This window comes from Pholcus phalangioides, unplaced genomic scaffold, assembly GCF_987345545.1.
Source record: "Pholcus phalangioides strain wild (caught in Gottingen) unplaced genomic scaffold, Ppha-v1.0 ptg000008l_1, whole genome shotgun sequence".
In the NCBI taxonomy this organism is placed as follows: domain Eukaryota; kingdom Metazoa; phylum Arthropoda; class Arachnida; order Araneae; family Pholcidae; genus Pholcus; species Pholcus phalangioides.
Genome location: NW_028301601.1, coordinates 2,709,666 through 2,732,856, shown reverse-complemented (window position 1 = coordinate 2,732,856; position 23,191 = coordinate 2,709,666). Strand labels below are relative to the sequence as shown.

The 23,191-nt window shown below is 39.0% G+C and overlaps 1 protein-coding gene across 1 annotated transcript in view; it reads left to right on the top strand.

Annotated features, from left to right (window-relative positions):
* The first annotated feature begins 387 nt into the window (after positions 1-387).
* Positions 388-23,191, top strand: part of LOC149083490 (dynamin-binding protein-like) — an 82,542-nt gene continuing 59,738 nt past the window's right edge. Inside the window, exon 1 of the mRNA XM_089234010.1 lies at positions 388-648. The gene's annotated coding sequence lies outside the window, so the exon portion shown is untranslated. The remainder of the gene's footprint in view (positions 649-23,191) is intronic.

Sequence of the window (23,191 nt, the reverse complement as noted above, 5' to 3'; positions counted from 1 at the left end):
AAAATAATTTAAACAGAGGCTCATCTACGTCCTATGCATCGAGAAGATATAAGGTCCTATGCTTAGAGGAGAAATAGATAGAAGGGGGGGGGGAGAGGACCTATGACGTTTTCCTTTATAATCTTGCTCAGCTCATGTTTGTTTGGAATCAGTGCTATCAGTCGTGACGTCACACTAATGCGCCCTATACCGCGTTTTTTTAGAGAAATATGGTCAATTCAACATTGATGACATATGATTCACAGCTCAGTGATATGGTCACACTCTCTCTAATATGTTTCAACCAATCAAAATAAAAGCACATGATTTTGGAAACTTGTAGGGGCGCACAAAACAAAAACTCCGTTGTCGAAAACCACAGTGTTCGTTATGGTGACATTGAGGCTGGTTTTGATTTGAGGAAAAATATTTGTTTTACAGCAAGCTCTTATAGCCGAGGACCGCAGTTCATGGTGTTGTATGAGAAATTCGTTTACAGCAGTTATTTTTATCTTCAATTTAAACTGCCATATTCTTATAACGGAGCGTTATATGGGAAATCGTGCCATTTTGTTGCACTGCAATGAGCGGAGATGTTAAAAAAAAACATTATTTTTTTTTCTCCCTGTAGTAGTTATCTCTGATGTTGCAATGTGTTTATTTCTCAAGGTATGGTTCGCTCAATTAATTAATTCATAGGTTAATTGATTAATTAATTAATATGTTTGTTGTGTATGGAACTCATGAACTTCTCGCCATATTTGTGCACCCAACGGGTTTTAGGTTCGAGTCGTAGTAAAGATATCAAAAAGGTGTTTGTAATATGAAGCAATGTTTTTCCTCATGTGATTTTATAGGGCAAGGTTCTCAAAGAGGGGTCCTTGGAAAGGAAGGTGGGTCCGATGTTTCCTTGTAAAAAACTCATTTTTGTAATAGTCCTTCGCCTTCATGGTCACTCCTGTGCTTTTGAACTCGCTATGTTATTATTTTGGCCGCTGACCTGGTTGCTTGCTTTCCAGGTCACTATTTTGGTCACTCACACACTTGAAAACTTTTGGCAACTGATATGCTTAAAATTTTTTTGTCACTTGCATGCTTGCAGACTGTTCTCGTCATTCGCATATGGTTGCATATTATTTTGATAACAAACTCTCTAGGTTGTTCTTTTGGCTGCTCAGCAACCTGTTGCCTTGCTTTCTAGGTCACTCGTTACTTTTCTTACATCACTCTTATAGTTCACGTGGTTGCAGACTGTTTTCAATTGTCCAAATGCTTGAACATTATTTTGGTCACATAGAGGGCTGCAACTGGTTGATCGAATTTCACCTTTTAACCTCTCCTTCAATATTAAAAAAGGGGCGCCAAAATACATGCTTGTCCTGGCTGTCCAAGTGTCCAGTTGCAGCCCTGGTCACAAACTCTCAAGGTGGTCACGTTTTTGACTGCTCACTGACCAGTATGCAACTGCCTTGGTTTTAGGTCACACTTTTGGTTGTGACATGCTTGCAAATCCTTTAGATAACTCATTTCGTCTCTCACCGACCAACTACCTCTCTAACAGTGGCAGATGGTTTTACCACTCGTGATCAGAGAAAAATTTTCAGCCATTTTTCCATTCGACTAATTTTCGCAACGACCAAATTCATTTTTCAGAATTTTCCGCTCCTCTTAATGTGCTGTCCTTAACTATAGCCCGTTAAGTCCCCTCTGTAAATACACCTCTGTCACGCTTGTTGTTTTTTCTAGGGGGCTCTGTGGGTTTCATATTATTGCCTCAAGGAGTTTGTTGAACATGAGAGAGGTCAGGAACCCTTGATAAACGAGGATCTTTTACTCTTACCTTTTTCATCACTTAAATTTTGATACACGGAATTGCAGTATCACTCTAGATTTGATGAAGGTTACACATGGTTGGTGCTTGAGAGCAGCACTGCTGTAGCTGATCTTCACCGACTGGAATTTGCAGACACTTAAAATAAGAAGCAGTAATTTGTTAAATATATCTGTTATATGGTAAATGTGATAAATCTAGTTATGCATAATAACTGGTTAGTATGCATAATCGGCAACCATTTCTGCAATTGTGATAAATTTCCCAAAATTTGTCACTTTTACTGCGATTATAATATGATGCGTCATTGGTAAACATGATAAATCTTACTAAATTCATCACATTTGCTGATTATTATGCATAATCACCATATTTCATATTGGTAAATATGATAAATTGGTCCCATTTCCTACAATAAGATTTATCATTATGCATAATAAATGCTTATTATGCAAAATTGCCAATCATTTTGGTAATTTGATAAATTTTCCAAAATTTGCTTTTTTTACTGCGATTATAGATAATACCTACTCGTCATCTGTAAACATGATAAACCATACCAAATTCATCACATTTGCCAGGGCTATTATGCATAATCACTGTTTCCAAATATTATGAACTGATCCCATTTCCCATGATAAGATTTATCATTATGCATAATACGATTTCTTTCAAATTGAGCACAACTCAGGTCTATCGCCATGGGCAATTTACTACGTAGTGAGTTGTGCCATAAGTGTGTGTGTGTGTGCGCCTTACATGTCTGAGTGCATATATAGTGTTGTATCTGATTTTTCAGTGCTTCCATCTATATTTCAGGAGTAAAGTGTAATGATTGAATATTTGTATTATTTGTAGGCCTGCTGCTCTCTGTGGCGAGACTTCTATTAATGAGGAGATAGACTCGTATTAGACACTCGCTCCTGGAAGTTAAGACCCATAGAGAACAAATTTCAGCCGACCACCACTGTGTCACTGGTGGGGTTCGAGCCCAGGACCTTGTCATGCAAGTCCATCATTATGACCGCCACAACAACTACTTATAATAGCCAGTTATTATAATCATACACCAGTTATTTATCCAAATTACGAAAATGGTTGGCAATTATTCATACCAACTGGTTATTATGTGTAATTGCCAACTATGTCTGTAATTTTGATAAATTTCCCAAAATTTGTCACTTTTACTACAATTATTCATATTACTGGCTCGTCATTGGTAAACATGATAAATCATACTAAATTCACCACATTTGGTGGTGGTTATTCATAATCATCGGTTCATATTGGTAAGTATGATAAATTGGTTCCATTTCCACGATAAGATTTATCATGCAGATAACCGCATTTGTGGTTGGTCCAGAGTCCGAACTGGATATGATGAATGCTCTATCTCTCTCATTTAAGGAACTTTTCCGAAAATCCCCAAAATAACTCCTATAATTAACTCTTGTTCAGTGGCGGAATGAAGTCGGTTGAGGCCCCGGGCGCAAAAGAAAATATTGGGCCCCTTGAATTAGAAAAAAAAGTGTAATGTTTGGGTTTTTCGGGGCTTATCACAAGTCGGGGCCCCGGGCGCGCGCCTGGTGTGCCCGCCGTTAAATCCACCTCTGCTCCTGTTTGACAAATTCTGAAACTCGACTCCGATGCAACGAACTCCTATCAAACAAATTCACAATTGAACCTCGATATAATGAACTCTCATTTAACAACCTTAAGTATAACTTAATTATGACCAACAACGCTTGGTTATTATGTACAACCACCAGTAAAAGTGATAATTTTTCTAGCATTTTTCGAATTTCCCCGGCGCGCGGGGCGCTTGGGTATTTTGCATCATCCATCGCCCTTAAAAAGTGATGAATTTATCAGAGAAACTGAGACGATTGGCGATTATGCATAATAACCGATTTATCGCTCTTACCGTAACGTCGATCTGTGGGAACGTGACCGTTTTTGCCAATTAAACGGTTTTTTCCCTTCACTTCTATCATTGCTTAAACTATGATACGTGTAATTGCGGTACCCTTCTAGGTTTGGGGGAACGTTGCAGGTGGTGCTCGCGGTCACTGCTGTAGGTGATCTTCACTGAAAGAAATTTTCTCATAGATCAAGGGTTTTTGACCTCTCATGTTCAACAAACTCCGCTGCATAATGGACAGAGGCTTATTTACAGGAGGGGAGGCGCCCTTACTGGGCTATAACCCCAGGGCAGCAAATTGAGAGGAGCGGAAAATTCTGAGTAATGAACCGGCCCGTCATTTGGAGGGGGGGGGGGCTGGCTTTTTACCCCTATTTGCGCTGTGGTGGTCAAAGGACGGACTCGCGTCGCGGGGATCCGGGTTCGAACCCCGCCGTCGCCACAGTGGTAGTCGACTGGAGTTGGTTTTCTGCGGTTTCCAACGTCGAGGCGCAAATGCGAGCCGATCTCCCCGTTGAAAAGTCTCGCCACGGAGAGCAACAGGACAGTACAAATATTCAGTCACTTCGCTTCTGGAACATAGATGGCAGCACTGAAAAATCATACATGACAGTAGATACGCGCTCAGACTGTTAGGTACACACACGTACACTTCCGGCTCACTAGGTAGTAAATTGCCCATGGCGATAGAACTGAGTTGTGCTCGGTTTCAAAGAAAGAAAGAAAATAAAGGCTTTATAGAAATATATATACACTAGAAATGGTTTTCATATTGATTGCATGTTCTTTGCCCCCCCCCCCCCCCGGAAAATGTTGAAACGACGACCCTAGTTATGAATTCAGTGGTCTAGAAAATTAGTAGAAGGGTGGAAAAATTTGTTCTCACGAGTGGTAAAACCATAAATGCCATAGTGTCAGGGAATTGATCGGTGAGTGACCAAATGAGTTACCCAGAGGACTTGAGCAAGCATGTGAATGATCTAGAGAGTTTGCGACGAAAATATTGTGCAAGCATGTGGCACGCGAGTGACCAAAAAGTATGCAAACGTGTGGGCGAGTGAAATCAATGGCGCAGCACACTTTAAGAACCACGGGTGTTGGGGGGGAATGGCAAAACTCATTCACTCCCCCTTTCCTCCAGAAAAAAAATCCTAGTTTCGAATCAGTTGTGGATGCTGACGATCATATAGTACATGTCAAGGGTGTTCAACCTTTAGAAAAGGGCGGGCCACACTTCAATTGGATAACGTGCCGCGGGCCACTTAAAAACATTTTTTTTTTCTCTATAATAAAACCGATGTTAATTCCCAATCGGCCGTTGGAATGTCAAGTGGTCTAGAATAGCGCCGCGTCTCACTTGAGTGATCCTTGGATATCCCGCGGGTCACTTAAGTGCACTGTAATGTGCCATGGGCCGCTCGAATGATCTGGAAGTGTGCCATGGGCCGCTCGAATGATCTGGAAGTGTGCCGCGGGACACTCAAGGGATCCTTACATGTGCCGCGGTTTGCTTAAGTGCTCTGAAACTTTGCTGCGGTGATGTGAAAATGTACCGTGGGCTACTCGAGTGTTTTGGAACCTGGAACTTTACCGAAGTGAAGATTTATATCTCAGTGACCGGACCTTAAGTGTCGTCGATCAACACGCACACATTTGCACATGATTTGTTTGGATGTGCGTTTGTACAGTTTTATGCCTACTCGCAATTCGTCGGAACGAACACGTTGGAAGTTCACGATTATGTGTTTTTTTTAAATTATGTCTTCGGTGATCTGAAAATGTGCCACGGGCTACTTGAGTGTTCTGGAACTTTACCGCAAGTCCCTCAAGTTATCCGATGTGCCGCAGAACCACTTAGGTGGTGTGGAGCTGCACGGCCGGTCATTGGGTATTTTGTCTGTTGTGGCGTTGTATTTGTATTAAGGTATCTGGAAATATCTCGAGGGGGGGGGGGATCTGTAAACTTGCCGGGAGCCACCCAAGTGATCCGGAGAATTTCATGGTGCAACGAAGTGGTGTCGAACTGCACCGCTGGTGACGATAGTGGTCTGGAAAGTGCCACCTTAGTTCATTTTTACAGAATCAGGTTTGAAGTCACGGGCCGCATCAGACGACTTCGATTGCCAGATTTGGCTCGCGGGCCAACGGTTGAGCATTCATGGTATATGTGGCCAACTTCTGTTTGTTTGAGGGCTAACATAATGGTCAGATGCAGAGTTGCGGGCAGCACCACGACCTCCTATATAACCGTTATATAGGAGGTCGTGGCCGCACCCGGAAAATCCTTAGATTAGTATACTCACATAAGAAAAAATGGTGAAACACGAACAATTTAGTCGTTGAACTTTTTTTACCCAGGGCATTGTATTCCTCCTTTTCATAAACTTTCCACTTATCTGGTTGCATTCTCAGCTTAGATGCAATACATCAAAAATTGCAGTTTCTTCTGAAAATTATTCCATTCACACACAGTGCATTCTTTTTACGTGAGCAGGGGCGTCGGAAGTGTTTGGAACTTGTGGGTGCTTTCTCGTCTTAAGCTTTATGAGCTTTTTTTATTTCCGAATCAAATCTAGATTGCTTGGACTCGTGCCAAGAATTACCTTGGGTGCTCGAGCACCCGGAGCATTCCCGGCTTCGACACCACTGTACGTGAGCTATCTCTAACTAGAATATCGGCGATTCGGTTTGAAGTGACAGTCTGGTGCAACAAGGAATGCCACCAACCTGACGTGTCGAAATCCAGAGATGAATGTTTCTGTTTTTTGAAATCGCCATGTCCCTGTGTGGGAGTTCCGGTACAAATAAACCCACTATCAAATATGGCACATCTTTACCCAGAGACTGCGTGGCTTAGTCAATTGAAGTTTCCAGGTGCCATCGTTCGTTGGCGTCTACTACGAAAAAGTTTCGTCGCCATGAGCATAACACCAAATAATGCATTCAGATATGCAATCAGATGCAACAAGCAACTTGCCCAACGAGAGGGAGAAAAAATAATAGAAAACGCCTATAACAAAAACTTCATGAGCAATTAGTGAATTAGTGTGAAAAGGCAGTATGGTGCGAAAATTATTTCCGTCACTCGAAATAATGAATGTTTGATGAAAATTGTTTTTTTTTGGGTTCGAAGACCGTCGTCCGTTTGAGTTAGTTCTCAACGTTTCCCCAACAGTAGTGGTTGGCATCATCAGAAGAATAGATAAACTGGATCAAAGTCAAGTTTTCCGGAGTCTCAGGTTGTATTTACGTACATAAGTGGCTTGACCTACACTATTCTCCTTATGATCATCAAATGATGGCCGCGAAAACCTTATCAACTAATGAATGTTAGTGATTCCAACCACAGACTTCCTGATTAACAATCTCAAATAATGATCACAAATTTATTTTGATATGCAATATTTTTGCGTTGTCACTGGCCGCACAAAATCGCATCGAGAGCCAGCTGTTGGCCATCCCCCAGGTATATGCGGCATCAGGGCTCAACCATAGGCGGGGAATGTTAGACGGGGGCAGTGGCGGATCCAGGGGGGGGGCGATGGGGGCGATCGCCCTCCCCAAGAGCCTTTAAACAATAGGTGAAGGGGCGATCGCCCCTCCCAAGAGCCTTCAAGCAAACATAACTCCAGTTACCTCACTTTTTTTCTTTATTAATCCTTAATTTTTTTAATTAATTTCCTTTTTTTCTCAAAGTTCCTTTCCCTAAAATTTGTTCCCCAAGTTCCACCTTGACATTTCTTCTGCTGGTAAGGTCGAAAAAATAAAGAAGTCATAGCCGGAGTCAATTGTATTCCCACCAAGGTTCTACAGGGATTCCATGCGATTCGGCTGTCACGCTGCCTTTTCGCTGCAACATACCCCCTAGCGCCTAAGGGCTCGTGTAGAGAGGCAAAAAAATGTACACCCTTCAGTTTTCTTGGTAACGCGCAATAAAGCACAAGCCATCCAATAAGATGAATCATCGTTTTCTAGCCTTTGTTATCTCTTTTTTTTAAAATTCAGTCCTGAAACCCGCAAGCTTGACGTGGATCAAAAAATGGCCATGTCTTCGAAAAAAACTGTTTTCAGTAAGCAAAAATTTTAAAATAAATGGATCTTAAGAAAATTAATTCTATTACTTTTTGTAGCACATCTGGGGTTTTCCCAGAGAACGAAGCTGCATTCGCTTACGGATTCACTGATAATGACATTAATGGGGGGTTCCCCCACAGAGTGAGGCTAACAGGGCTCAGGACGATTCTTATTTTTTGATTTTCACTCTGCAAATTCCCTATAGTGGGGCCTAAAAGTATGAAAAATCTCAGCAAATCCCCTCCCCCCCCCCCCCCCCCCCATCGAAAACGTAGCTCAAAAGCCCTGCGCCAGAAGGTGAGCATTTGAACACACATAGCTTCTCTATAATATCTATGAAAATATAGGCCTCGGCCCCATCTAATAATTAAAGCCTTTGTAATTTGAAGTAAGTACCTGGATTAAACATTATAAGTGGATCGCGCGTATAATGCTTTTCCAAAAACCGCCATAAAATCATTTTAAGCGGAAAAACGCTTTAAACGGGAAATATTACCTATATTTCCCGTTCAAAGCGTTTTTCCGCTTGCAACGTCTCTATGGTCTGAGCATTAGTTGAAGATGGAACCACGAAAATGAATCGCACTAAGCGGGAAAAGGTTCTAAGAGCCGTGCCGCAACCAGTTGCTTGGTCAGCATCTTGGTGTCCCTTGTAATGTTAAAGGGCAGGTAAAAGGTTGAAATTCACGCTCCCCCCCCCCTCCGGTCCAGCGCCCGGGGCACCAAACCTACCTCCTCTTCCCATGTTTCGGCCTTGAGGAACGTTATAAGTGGAATCCACTATATAGAATTGATTGTGTGGTGTCGGATGTTCTGCGGGAATTAAATTTAACCACCATCTTTTCAGACAAAAAATCTGAAAATTAATATTGTGCACTTGATAATCATAATTAAATATTAATGAAAATCATTCCAATTTGCATGAAAGTAAGCTTTTGCTATTTAACGTATCTGTGGCGAAAAACTGTTTTTGAATAGGTTTTTGACAACAATTGTCTGCACAAAATTGAATAAGAAATTTATTATTTTAAATCGCGCAATATTAGAATTTCATTAGAAAGTTTTTTTACTCTTAAATTTTTCTTAATTATGCAGACAAATTAGTACCCACATATTTTATTGAAATATGCGTCAATTATTTCTTGTTATCGAAAACACTCTACACTTGTTTCAATAACTTTTCAATGCTATATTTTCATATTTTATCTTGTCCTATTCGAATAAGCAAGATTTACCATTTAGTATTTCGTGTATTTGTGTTTCCAAGATTTTATATTTCCTGATTAGTAATTCTCTGAAACTCGTGCTAAGGTGGTTCCAAATTAAAGTTTTCATCCTTTATGAGTTGTTTATTTGAAACCGAACCAGAGATTCAGGTTAGGAGATTGAGAGTAATTTTGATGTTCAGTCAGAAGCGCATTTATGGTTTTGCCGATTTGAAGGCTATTCAAATTTCACCGCCCTTCCACTCTAGTCTAATTTTCTCGACTACTCTATCCACGAATTTTCCATCCCATGTTATAGCCCCCCCCCCACTCCTGCAAGTACACCTGTATTAAAGTCACTCTTTTAAAGGTCCGTCCCACGAGAGTTTGCTAGGTGACGCTGGATAAGATAATTAAAGTTAAAGATAATAAAAGTCTTTGTCAGGATCCGCGGTCGCCTCGGGGAAGCAATAATTTTTAAGGCTTTCAATACAAAGGCAGAGGAACGAGCGTCTTCCTTTGTGAATGACCGAACAAGCACGGTTTACTTCACGCCGGCTGTTATTTTTGCGGTTTATGTCCGACAAAGACTTTTATTAACTTTAATTATCTTACCCAGCGTCCCCTAGCAAACTCTCGTGGGACGGACCTTTTAGTCATTCCCATGTTTGCACCCTGTTTTGGTCACACACGTGTTTGACGCTGGTTTTGGTAATTGTTTCGTTACTTACACGCGCTCTAGACAATACCGTCTTAACTCATTCCCCGCGGGCGGGGGCTGAGGGGAAAAACTGAAAAATTACCAGCAAAAAAAAAAAGGCTGATGGAATTCAATTTTTCTAGAACTAATAGATATGAATTATTAGTACAGTAGACTCTCGCTAATCTGGCACATATCACACCAGGGTGTACTGGGTTAACGAAATCGCCGAATTACTGCAGATTGATTGAAAAAGTCCATTTAAATAACAAACTTCTGCTCATAAACATGTGCGCACTATGTTTTCATCTTCTATGCTCGGAGAAAACCGGCCTAAAAACACCGGATTACTGGAAGGATTATTGAAAGTCTGACTCTATACGTAGTAGGATGGGAAACTTTATTTGAAGACAAAAATGGGTTTCAGACGCAAAATATTTTCATAAATCGGGTATACAAAGCTGGAAATTTGTAATTTTTTAAATTTTATCGTCTCGTTTGAAAATTATAAGTGATAAATGAGGAAGTTAAAGGTATTATTTGCAAAGACAGACAGATAAATGGGTGTTTTATTGTGTGTAGTAGTTATTTTCATTTTAAGAAAGGATAGTTTGGAAGTTTGGTGTGTTATAAAATTGTTCACAGAAAGAAAAATTAACTGTCTAGAACGTGAGTAACTGAAAGAAGACTGCTTAATGTTCTCTACACCAATCGCCAAGTCCTCGAAGCGTATATGTGAACACGAAAAGTTACTGGAGTGAGTGTAGCTCGGCTTTGGATGCTTGAGTTTCCAGCAGCGGTTCCGAACCTTTTCAGTGCATACGCCAAGCAGATCATGAGTAAACACCAAACAAGGTATTGAGCGAAACAAGAGGGACCACCTTAGGGACCCCATGGATGGAAACAAAGTCCCTTTGGTCGGGTCCAGTGCCGTGTGGGGAGTACTGAGCTGATATGAATTAGTACGAGACGAGCAGAGCCAGTTGAGGGCCCCACATGGATCTGCCGGCAAATAGATAGAATTCTCGATCGAACGAGACAGACCACAGAGGGCTCACCTGGAATCACTGATGTAAACAAAGCTCATTTGGCCGATCCCATCACCGGCATTCAAAATCTGAACAGGGAAAACATCTACCCTGTGCTGTACTGAAACCGAAACTGCCTTATCACGGACCCTACATATGAGAGGACAAAAGCTGCGCCGCATAGGTTCAGCTTTTTATCTGAAGCCATGAAGTCATTTAAAGTTTGGGCGGTCACAAGAATTTTTCGCAAGCTCAGTGCGACCCGTTACGGGTAAGGGGGCTGTCGGTGTGCGCGTAGTAGCCTACGTATTTATTTGATAACTACTTTGTTGTTGTGCGTAAATTTCATGCTCCCAAGGGTGGAGCTGACGGGGCCGGGGACGATTCTCATCATTTTTTTTTTGTTTTTTTAAGCTATAAATTAACTATAAAGGGGCCCGTGAAAAGTCTGGTCTGGGGGCCCACTAGAGGCTTTAGTCTAGGGGCCCCGCTCTAGGATGTGGAGGTCATGGTCAGGGCTTTAGATAATTTTTTTTTCCTTCAAATGTTCAAGGATCGTCTCTCTTAAACGAGGTTTCTTGTATCCGAGTTAGCTTAGAATTCATTTCCTCTGGTTGACCGAGATCCTTATTTTATTCATATTATTTTGCCTAATTGTTATTCATAACGTCACAAAGAGAAACGTTTATGACATGAAACGTTTAATACTTTCACAGGGATCAAAAAAACTAAATTTAAACGGAAAGTATCTCTCTACTTTGACTTGAAAAGCTGGAAAAAAGCATTTATCGAATACATTCAGATGAATTTTTGTTTGTGCACATTGGTTTGTCCGGTTAACTGTGAGCTTTAATTTTTAATTTTTATCAAGCGAAGGAGGAAGAAGTAGTATTCTAGGAACATTTTAAAATACCAATTCTTCATACGCTTTTCATATTCTGCTCTCTTTTCATCTGCAAAGTTTTTATTTATTTGTACAATTGCTCATGATACTGTTAATAAAAAAACATTTTTAGCTGGTAATGTGCGTCAGAATTCCTTACAATGTTTATAAATATAACAACCCATTATTCAGTCTGCACCTCCAACTTTTTTTTCGTACGGTATTTTTTGCGAGGGTAGCCGGCACAAACGTTCAAATTTATCAAAAACAGCTTATTCATTAATTGTAACACCAGTTGCTGCAAGCAAGTTTTTAAATAAGTATGTTGCATATTGAAAAAATATAATTTTTATAAATATAAATTTTAATTTAGATATAATTTTTAACTGCCTTCATTTTTTAATTAATTTTTATTTTCAATTAAAATGTAATCGTAATTAATTTTAATCAATTAATTTTTTAAATGAAAATTAATTGAAAGTTTTAAGTAATTTTAATTCTTAATTAATTTTTTATTGGTTTTTTTATTTTAAGTACGTTTGGCACCTGCGGACACTAGGTTGGGTCTCACCGATCGACATCTTCATTGTAAAAAATCGCCCCCCCCCCAACACATCACCCTGGATCTGCGCCTGGACGGGGGGGGGGGCATGATGATGGCAATCCATAAATATATGCATCAGTCGGCTCCGTCATTGAAGCTGTTTGCCCCCGTGTGTGCCTTCGCCCATGGGCCCAACTTTGACATGAAAAGGCATTGGAGTACGTTTAAGGGTTTTCCCCGCGACAAGCGTCCAAAGTCAGTGAATAAATATATAAAAAAAAATTCTGCCCTAAACTTATGGGGGGGGGGGGGGGGGGCTCTGGACAGATGCCTTCATGGAAAGCAGGTCTAAGTGAGAATGAAGCATTATCATCTTTAGAAGAAAGAGGGAACTCTTCCCTATAAATGGGAAAAAAGGAACTGCTAGTGGCACTGATTGGAAGCGTGCCTAAAATGAGGGAGAGGAGACTGGAATGTTGCAAAACTCGTGTTTACTTTAGAACAAATAGCTCTCGTAATGGAAAAAAAAAAAACCCTTCCCCTCTCTCTTGTAGTGAGAAAGAAAAGTGAAAGAAGCCTCTACTGTTTTAATGAGAAAAAAGAAAGACTACGAACTTGATCTGCAGGCGTAGAAAAAGCTGGTCCTTGAACTAGTCGCGCCATTGTTTCTAATTCATGCGTAAATCTCATTTTAATCACGCGAAAGTTCTGTTTGTTTTCTTACTTTAACGAGCAACGATGATACATAGATGGCGGCCCTTGAATAATATGGGAATGGTTTGTTGTGGGGGGACGGGACGACGATATATGCATTCAGTAATCGCTGACGCGCGGTTTATTAAAAGTCATCCTTCATTGAAGACATTGTCATTTTCATATGTTCCGGCTCTCGTTAATTAAAATGGTCGTGGATGGATTGTCTTTGAGAATCCCGATTGCCGTTATTTTGTTTCGTCTTCGATGGATTTCGTTGTAGTTTCGCCAGACCGTGAAAAAAGTAATTCTGAATTTTTATTTTAACGTGCATATCGGACGATGAAATGATGCATCTTACGGGGATGGCAATCCTTTGAGCCCGCGAAAATGGGACGTGTACCAAAGCCTCCTAGAAGTAGTATCTAAGAGGCTTTGCGTGTACCCACCCGCCCCCCCCTCCTGTCCAATGTTTTATTAGTGCCAGAGCCGCGCCTTTAGGCATGTGTGACAGGCAGAGCCGTAATTTGGGGGGGGGGGGAAGGGAGGGTTGAAGCAGGCGACTGGTGCCCCGGGTGCTAGAGCAGAGGGGGCGCGAATATCACCCTTTAACCTCTCCTTCATTACAAAGGGACGCAAAAATGTGTTCTTTCCTGGCTGACCAAGCATCTAGTTGCTGCCCTGGTGACAGGAGCAGTCGCCCCTCACTTAGGCCGGTATTACACTGTAAAAGTTTGATAAAATTCCTTTTATAAAACTTGCAAAATCTAACCAATAAGGTTATTGGTTACATTCTAGAAAATGCAACCGGTGACCTTGTTGGCTGCATTTTTAAAGTTTTATAAAAGGACTTTTACAAAACTTTTATAGTGTAATACCGGCCTTACGGTAAATTATATCGACGGTTTCACAAATTCTGAAATATATTTTTTTGTACCGTTAATTCTGTGTACCTTCATCAATCCCGGAATTTTTTCTTTCATGAATTTTGAATTCTCATCAATTCTGGAGTTTGTTTCCGTAAATTCTGAAGAAATTTTCATCGATTCTGGAATTGATGGAATCGCACGCTCCCTAAGGGCGGCTTTGTGTAGACGGATGGTGTTATGCTGACTGCACGATTGCCAGGGCCGGATCTTGAACCCTGCGAACTACGCAGTCGCAGAAGGGAGGCCGATTTTTTAGGGCGCAAACTGAAGAGGGGCGATTTTTTTTATCACCGGTTCGAAATTCGTGCATAAAAACTGTTTTTTCGCAATTTTTGTAATTATTTTTCTCCTTCACCCCTGATTCAGTGGCCATAGGCAGCCTAGAGGCATTCTATGGTGGTTTAATCTAGAGCCACATAGAATATGGATATATAAAGATGTCTTCATTCCGATTCTCACAAGTAGTCGATGGGAGAAAATGTCTTCAAATATTTTCAAAATATTTTGAAAAAAAAATCCGTCTTTTCGGAAAAATATGGAAGAAAAATTCCAAAAACATCCAATGTTCGAAAAATCAAATCCAAAAACATCCAAAACATTCGATGTTCCAAAAAAAAGAAAAAAATTCAGGAGATATCAAAGAATTTGCAAGTAGTAAAAAAGGGAAGGGGTAGAGACTTTCAAAATGCCTGTGCTTAGAAATATTCACATCACAATTCTGTCTTAGGCCGGGATTACACTATAAAAGTTCGTTTATAAAACTTGAAAAATGCAACCAATAGGCGGATCAGTTAAGTTCTCTCGAATGTAACATGTGTTTATTGGTTACATTTTTCAAGTTTTATAAAATAACTTTCATAAACCTTTTAGAGTGAAATCCCATCCTTAGATTAGTCTCACTTCTGAAGTATAAAATTTCATTTTTTAAGTTTATAGACTGAATATCGAGTAAAATATACTTGTAGGTATCGAGGGAACCACCAAAAATATTCAAGTGCTAGGGTCTTCAAACGTCGTAATCCGGCCCTGAGTGAACACCGTACGTGGATAACGTTGTTTAATAAAAGTATTTTTTTTAAAGTTTAAAAAAATTAACAGTTAAAAAATTTAAAAAAATAACAAATATTTAAAATAATATTTCAGATATTTATATTTTTAAATAATTTTAAAAATTTAAAAAGAAAAAATTAAAATTTTTAAATTTAAAAGTTATTAAAGTATGTAGTAAATTAAATATTCGTAATGGCTTATAATTTTGGTCCCGTCAGTGGCCGTTGTTGACAGGTTTTTTGTATAAAATTGTGAAATATGGACAAAAGGCAGTTAAAGTTGCTATATCTCCATCTCAGAAGGAAACGGAGGGATAGACGTATGTAGGTACATCATATTTGATGAACAGGGACCCTCGTATGGTGTTTTTAAGGGTATTTATGGCAAATAATTAAAAAAATTCTGTGCAAAATCACCTTCAAAAAGTAGCCAAAGATGCGGACGAATTCGCTCCGCATCCGCATCGTGTGAATAGCTCCGAATAAACCTATTGTCAAAACTTCTATGTGCGGATGCGGAGCCCGCACTTAGGTTTTGACACATGCGGACGACGTCCGGACCCGCATGAACATTTCCTAGGTGCGGAGATTTTTCGGCTCGTGTGAAAGGCGCAGTATATTCCAATTGTTAAAACTTCTTCCGGACCCGCATCCGCTCCGTGTGAAAGGGGCCTTACGTGACACGCAACAATCTAACGTGTACACCAGCACCCGGAAAATTTTCGCACATTACCTCTCTACTTATTTGTAGCTGATGTGCTGCACGAATAATTATTGCGATCCTGTGATTCAAAAAAAAAAAGATCATATAGGGATCCTGCTGGGTATTTATTTCTATCCTGGTCTCATTTACGGAATGTTGCAGGCATGCGTGGGAGACGGTGTGATTGGTCAACGTTCCCAAGAGCCGAGTAATAATGGGGAAAATTGGTCTCCTCCCCGGCTTCATTAGCAGCTAAAGATTTCTGTCTCGAAGATGTTTGGTTTCGCTCAGGGGAGGGGGGGGGGGATCGCCCTCAAGAGCCGAAAAATATGAGAAAATTTGTTTGTCCCGTAAAATACGGGCTGATCGAACGAACTTTCGCAATAAGTCGCTCCCTCTCGGCGCATCGCCCTGGATTCGCGCCCGCTTGCAGGTAATGAGACCATCGTTCACCACTCGAAGCGTTGGAGACGTTTTCGGGGTGAAAAAACGAATGATTGGATTTCCCAGCTCAAATCATCCGTGAGGGAATTTCTTTCCAGCCCTAATTATAAAAAGGATACACGTGAACTGTCTAATCACTTTTCAGGCTTCGTGCATGGCCCAATGCGGCTTTTTCGTTTTAACTGCGGATCTTCAGAGATAGCTCTGCCCTAGAAATAGATGACATGGTTGAATGGATGCACGTGCGTTCCGTGATCAGATTAAGATGATCGTGCATGAAATAAACCGGTTCTGATCACTATTGAAATGGTCGTCATATTCAATCTGATTCCTTACGTTTAAAAAAAAACGGGAAAATTGGTGTCGAGTGGCGAGCACCCTCGCGTTAATCAGGATAGATTGCATTTTTCCCGTGACCTATTCTCACCATTAAATTTAACACTTGGCGTGTTTTTGTTTTCCCATAAGATGATTTTTTTTACCGCACTTCCTCTCCCACGCGCTCGAGGAATGTGTTGGCGGCAGCCGCTGTTCAATTACTGCGTGTGTGTGCACATAATTCTTATTTGTTTTCTTTTGTTGAACGCCGGGGAAAAGGCCATATCCGCCTTGGAACTGATAGCTCCATATCATAGGAATATGGGAGGGGGGGGGGTGAACCTACTAAATTATGAACACGTGTCTTCCGTCCAAAATATTACATTGTGTTTGTTTTTGCCATTCGCTGACGATAGTGTCAATCATGAAAGGAAACAGAATTCTTGTTAGCTAAGTAAATACAATATATCTTTTATGTGAGATTTCCGCGTTGGATGTTTCTTTTTTTTTTGAAATTTTCGCGCCCGATTTCTCAGCGACCTGGAAAGTTTGGGAAATGCAGTAATACCCTGACTCTTGACCGATTTCACTCTCTCGCGATTTTCTGGATTATTGTTGCTCTGATAATAGAATTACGTGTCAATCAAATAAGGAAGCGTTTTGTTCGATCTCAGAACATCATATCGTCCCCCTCATGCTGGAACATAGTAAGGTTGGGCATTTTGCCGGCAAAAAGGCATTTTCGCCGGGATGGGAGAAAGCCGGTAAATACCAGGGCAAAAATGACGACTGGCAAAAATGGTTTTATGGAAAAAAAAACATTTGTTTCAATGTGTATTATGCAACTGAGACTTGAAATCATTACAACAATCAACTTTATACTTTTATATTGAGAAGTTAAATCTACAAATGGATATACAGTTGATGTTCGTTATAATGCCCCCGCGTTATAGCGATTATTCCATTACAACCTGTCGGAAAAATCGGTTTTCCTATTGGTGAAGGGTCTTATAACAATATTCAACTCTTTTGCATCGATTTTTTGTTACAAAAATCGAAATAATTAATTATTAATTCAATTCTAGACATAAATTAATGTGTAAAGTATAGATTTGTTTTATTCTTGGCAAAAATATATTTTTGTCGGGACGTTTTTCACTCTAGTTTTTCCTAGCTAGTGCAAAAACTTACTATTTCTATAGAAAACTGTACCCTGACTTACACTGTTGTTGCTGGTTTCACCTATTGCATAACTTCAGGGCATTACTGTGCTTTGTGTATTTTAAAAAGAAATAGTTTACTTTGGAAAAAATTCGCACTTTCATTGCGGGAATGGTAGGGTATTAGAGGTTTTGAACACTTTCGCAAAACACAATGTATGCTCATTCTTTAATTGATAAAAAAATTAATAAGCATATATATATATATATATATATATATATATGGTTTAATATAAGTCTTAAACCAGAGTTTGTGTTTCGAACAACTTTTTTTGAAATGATGCTAGGAAAAAAAATCTATAAAATATAAATTTTTGATGTAAAGTTTTTGGGAAAATCCTATTATATTGTCAGGATATTTTTTACTGCAGTTATTTGCAGCAATGGCAGAAACTCACCAAATCAAAAATTTATTAATTCTTATAGTAAAGATTGTGTTAAACGCTATCTTATTTGCATTTAAAAAATAATCAAATGCACAATAATATCGCATGCATAAATAGGAGAAAAATCAATTTTTTGCCGAGATGGTTCTTGCTGGTTTTTACCGCTGTTTTTTCCAACCCTGGAACATGGTTTCCAAAACTTTTTGTTCTATCGCCCTCTTCTGCAGAATTTTTTTTCTCATCCTCCACTAACTCAAGCTAACCCACAGGATCCCATGTTATACCCGTGCTTCTATTCCCCCTATCCGAAATCATAGGTGGAGATAGAATTAGAAGTGTGGGGGGCACGGTGATGATGTCAGTTCATCTATACATATATGCATTAGATCAGTCGACTTCACCTTTGATGCTGGGGGGGGGGGCACGCCCCTCCGTATCTCCGCTCACGTCCGGAATACTCCATCGCCCGCTTTGAGAAACACTGTACTAGAAACGCAAATGTGCAAATTTTCACCAGCTGATTTGAATACCTTATCTTGCTATCTAAGTTTTGTCTGAAACACGAACATTAGCGTACGCAAGGAGGGGTTGGGGTTCTAACCCCCCCCCCCCCTGAAGCCGAGATATAATGTTATTTTGCGTGAAAAAACGTAACCCCCCCCCCCTTTTGAGAAAATTCTGCATGTAAAGATGCACAAAGTGATGGGCTTATAATCCTTATCGAGACAGCCCGGGCTACGCCTGGTTTCTACATTACATAAAGATGAAAACGTTGCAGTGATTTATACATATAGAAATTGAATCCCAAGGCTGGTATGGCGTCTTCCATTTTTACAGTGAAGGTTACAATTTCATGCCGGAAGTTCAACGTTACAGCCAGTCTCGAAAAAAAAAACCACTTTTATTGTGAATTTAATGGCAATTCTACTCTATCAATTGTAACGTTTGAATGACAGTTTCTTCCAAGCACAAGCAGCCGCTTTTTTTCGATAGACCGCGTGATTTTCATTTTTAAAGATTTTAGGGAATACGGTCCTTCTTTCTTACTGGACCGGATTGCAGTCACAATGCAATTAGAATTTTATGAAGCCATACGAAAGTACCATAGTAGTGCAGCCACGGTGAGAAGGAAAAAAAAAGTATTTTTCTTAAATTTCGGTCCCAATTAACTTGTACGCAAAATCGTACCCCGACTTACGTGGTTATCGTCGGTCCTACCTATTTCATAACTTCGCGGTATTACTGTATGCAAATATTTGATAAAAGTCTGGGAATTTTTTTTTTTTGTGAAGGAGGGAGGAAACAAACTTGGAGAAAAAAAAAAAAAAACATTGGGAAGGTTAAGAGAATTAAATTTTTCGCTTCAGAAGTTTTTTGGTCAGGAAAATGGTCAAGTAGCCGAGAGTGGAATCAAGTTATTTCCAAAGACATGAGATTATGTAGAACTACCTTTTCGCATCGATAGTCTTGCCAAAAAGAAATCTTTTGCCCCATAATAAAATTTCTAAAAATTTAATTTTTTGAGAAATAATTGAATTCAATTTATTTGTAAACAAATTTCTAAAATTACTAGTGATCGCGATGGTCCTGGTCAGCTGTTAAGAATATTCAGCATGGGATGAATGATAAAATGCAGTATATTGCTTTTAATAGTGTTGCCGCCCCCCACGAGTTTCTGGAATGTGAGATTAAATTGTGATATAGGAGCATTTTGATTTTTTATTAATCAAAAAGAGGGGTTTTTTTTTAGGCAGTGTAAATGAGTTTAATTTCTTATGTCTGAACAAATCCTGTATCATCACTGTCTCAGAGTTGTCTTATCATTGATTACATATTATTGATTATGAGTCAACTAGACTGGCTCCCAAAATGCATCCATAGACATGTATTATTATGTATATGTCTGAACTCCACTCCAGATAGTTTTTGTTTGTAGGCTTAGTTGGTTCTTTGAAGAAGCCATTCAGATATAATAAAAACAAAACTAATATCATTGCTTCTAGATCCCTCTACCCAGAGTTGATCCTTCCATTGCCTGTCATTATTATCTGTCCATTATGCAGTGAAGAACTGGCACTCATTTGACATAACATTTTTATTTTCAAGTATGTGCAGTCAAAACTTCCAGCTAAGGGGACACTCATTTACCTCCAAGTAAGGGACAACTCTATTTAAGGGATGGAAATTCTGGTTTAATGGTGAAACTTCAGAGGTTTCATTGTATATCATGCATAGGCCACAGTGAATGTGATAAATCCGTTAATAATCCGATAAATCTTGGTAAGCTTGATAAATTTATCACTTTTACTCATGAATACCAATACGCATAATACTGCATAATACTCAAGCCTCAAGGTCCGAAGTCTGATAAATAATGAAAAAAATAGTTTTGCTGGTGGTTATGCATAATACCCAAGCATCATTGAAAAATTTGATAAATGCTTGAAATTTACCTCCTTTATCTGTGTTTATGAATAATACCCTTTTGTAATTGGCGCATTTGATAAGTATGAAAAAAATTCCAAATCAGTCTAGTACGTGTGTGATGAATATAGTCCAACCCCAACGTAATGATGACTAGGGATGTACGTAAATTTCGTATTTACGAAATAACCGCGATAAATGCGAAATTCACGAAATAAATGCGATAAATGCGTAATTTGCTAATTTTGACGAATAAATGCAAAAATTTGAATTTTTACTACTTTTCTGCGAAATCTTGATAATTTAAATTTTATCGTTAATTCTTCCGTGTGTTTCCGAGCTATAATTGACACCTTAAAAGAATACGAAACTAAATACGAAAATAAAGGATCTAGTATCGGATTCCACGCGGTACATGACCGCGTGCTTCAAATTATTAAAAACACTTCTTGGTGGCAATATTTTGCACTAACCAATGCTGGGCGCATATAGTTAATCTTGTGGGTGACGCATTCATAAAAGAATTCAAAGAATTTAATTCTGTTGTCGCCAAGACGAAGATAACTTTTCTGCACTCAAGAAAAAAGGAAAAGTGCGTATTTAAGCTACCAAAAAGAAAAAAGTTATCACTAATAAGTCGTGGTTCAAAGGTGTCATTCATCTGATCGATCGAATATCATATATTGCAGCTTTTCTCAATAAATATCAAGACATCTCCAGCATAAGTTTCTTAAAACTAAGTTTTGGCAATGAAATTCTTGCTCCTAAAATACGGGTTCAGTTGACTTTCGTTTCCCCGTTCTGTAGAAGAATTATGCTAATAGAAAATTTGAAAACATCTAACTCTCCATTCGCACATGTTTTGTGGAGTAAGTTAGTAGATTTGAAATCTTTTGGGCTCAAATATTTCAAGGGCATTTTTACGAGAAAAAAAAATAAAAAAAATGGACAAATGAGTACAGTAGTCTCGCTTATCCGACATAAACGGGTCGGCAGAACGTCAGGTAATACGGAGGTGTTGAGGAAAAGCCTATTAAACGTCAAACTATGTTATGATTTTGCACATTACGAACCTAATAATCATGTTTACAGCAAAACAACAGAAAAAATTTAGTGAGAAAATGAACTAAGGGCCCTTTCACACGGAGCGGATGCGGATCCGGAAGAAGTTTTAACAATTGGAATATACTGCGCCTTTCAGACGAGCCGAAAAATCTCCGCACCTAGGAAATGTTCATGCGGGTCCGGACGTCGTCCGCATGTGTCAAAACCTAAAAGGGCCCTTTCACACGGAGCGGATGCGGATCCGGAAGAAGTTTTAACAATTGGAATATACTGCGCCTTTCAGACGAGCCGAAAAATCTCCGCACCTAGGAAATGTTCATGCGGGTCCGGACGTCGTCCGCATGTGTCAAAACCTAAGTGCGGGCTCCGCATCCGCACATAGAAGTTTTGACAATAGGTTTATTCGGAGCTATTCAGACGATGCGGATGCGGAGCGAATTCGTCCGCATCTTTGGCTACTTTTTGAAGGTGATTTTACACGGAATTTTTTTAATTATTTGCCATAAATACCCTTAAAAACACCATATGATGGTCCCTGCTCATTAATATAATGTACCTACATACGTCTATCCCTCCGTTTCCTTCTGAGATGGAGATATAGCAACTTTAACTGCCTTTTGTCCATATTTCACAATTTAATACAATAAAACCTGCCAACAAGGGCCGCTGACGGGACCAAAATTATAAACCGTTCTGTTCATTACGAATATTTAATTGACTACATACTTTAATAACTTTTAAATTTAATTTAAAAATTTTAATTTTTTCCTTTTTAAATTTTTAAAATTATTTAAAAATATAAGTATCTGAAATATTATTTTAAATATCTGTTATTTTTTTAAATTTTCAATCTGTTAATTTTTTTAAACTTTAAAAAAAATACTTTTCATAAACAACGTTATCCACGTACGGTGCCACTCAGGGCCGGATTAAGACGTTTGAAGACCCTAGCACTTGAATATTTTTGGTGGTTCCCCCGATACCTACAAGTTTAATTTCCTCGATATTCAGTCTATAAACTGAAAAAATGAAATTTTATATTTCAGAAGTGAGACTAATCTAAGGATGGGATTTCACTCTAAAAGGTTTATGAAAGTTATTTTATAAAACTTGAAAAGAGCAACTAATAAATTGCAAGTGCAACCGATAAATTTATTAGTTGCTTTTTTAAAAGAATTATTATAAAATTTTTATAGTGTAATCCGTACTTGAGGTCGGGATTATACTATAAAGTTTTGTAAAAGATCTTTTATAAAAGTTGAAAAATTCAACCAATAGGCGCATCGGTTGCATTCAAGCAAATGCAACTGGTGATCTTAATGGTTGAATTTTTCACGTTTTATCAAAGAGCTTTTACAAAACTTTTATAGTGTAATCCCGGCCTAAGACAGAATTGTGATGTGGATATTTCTAAGCACAGACATTTTGAAAGTCTCTACCCCTCCCTTTGTTTACTACTTGCAAATTCTTTGATATTTGCTGATTTTTTTTTTTTTTTTTTTGGAACATCGAATGTTTTGGATATTTTTGGATTGGATTTTTCGAACATTGGATGTGTTTTTGGAATTTTCTTTCATATTTTTCCGAAAAGACAGATTTTTTTTCAAAATTTTTTGAAAATATTTTAAGATATTTTCTCCCATCGACTACTTGTGAGGATCGGAATGGAGGCATCTTTAGGCTCAATGATAAAAACCACCAAAGAATGCCTCTAGGCTGCCTATGGGCACTGCATCAGGGGTGAAGGAGAAAAATAATTACAAAAATTGCGAAAAAACAGTTTTTATGCACGAAT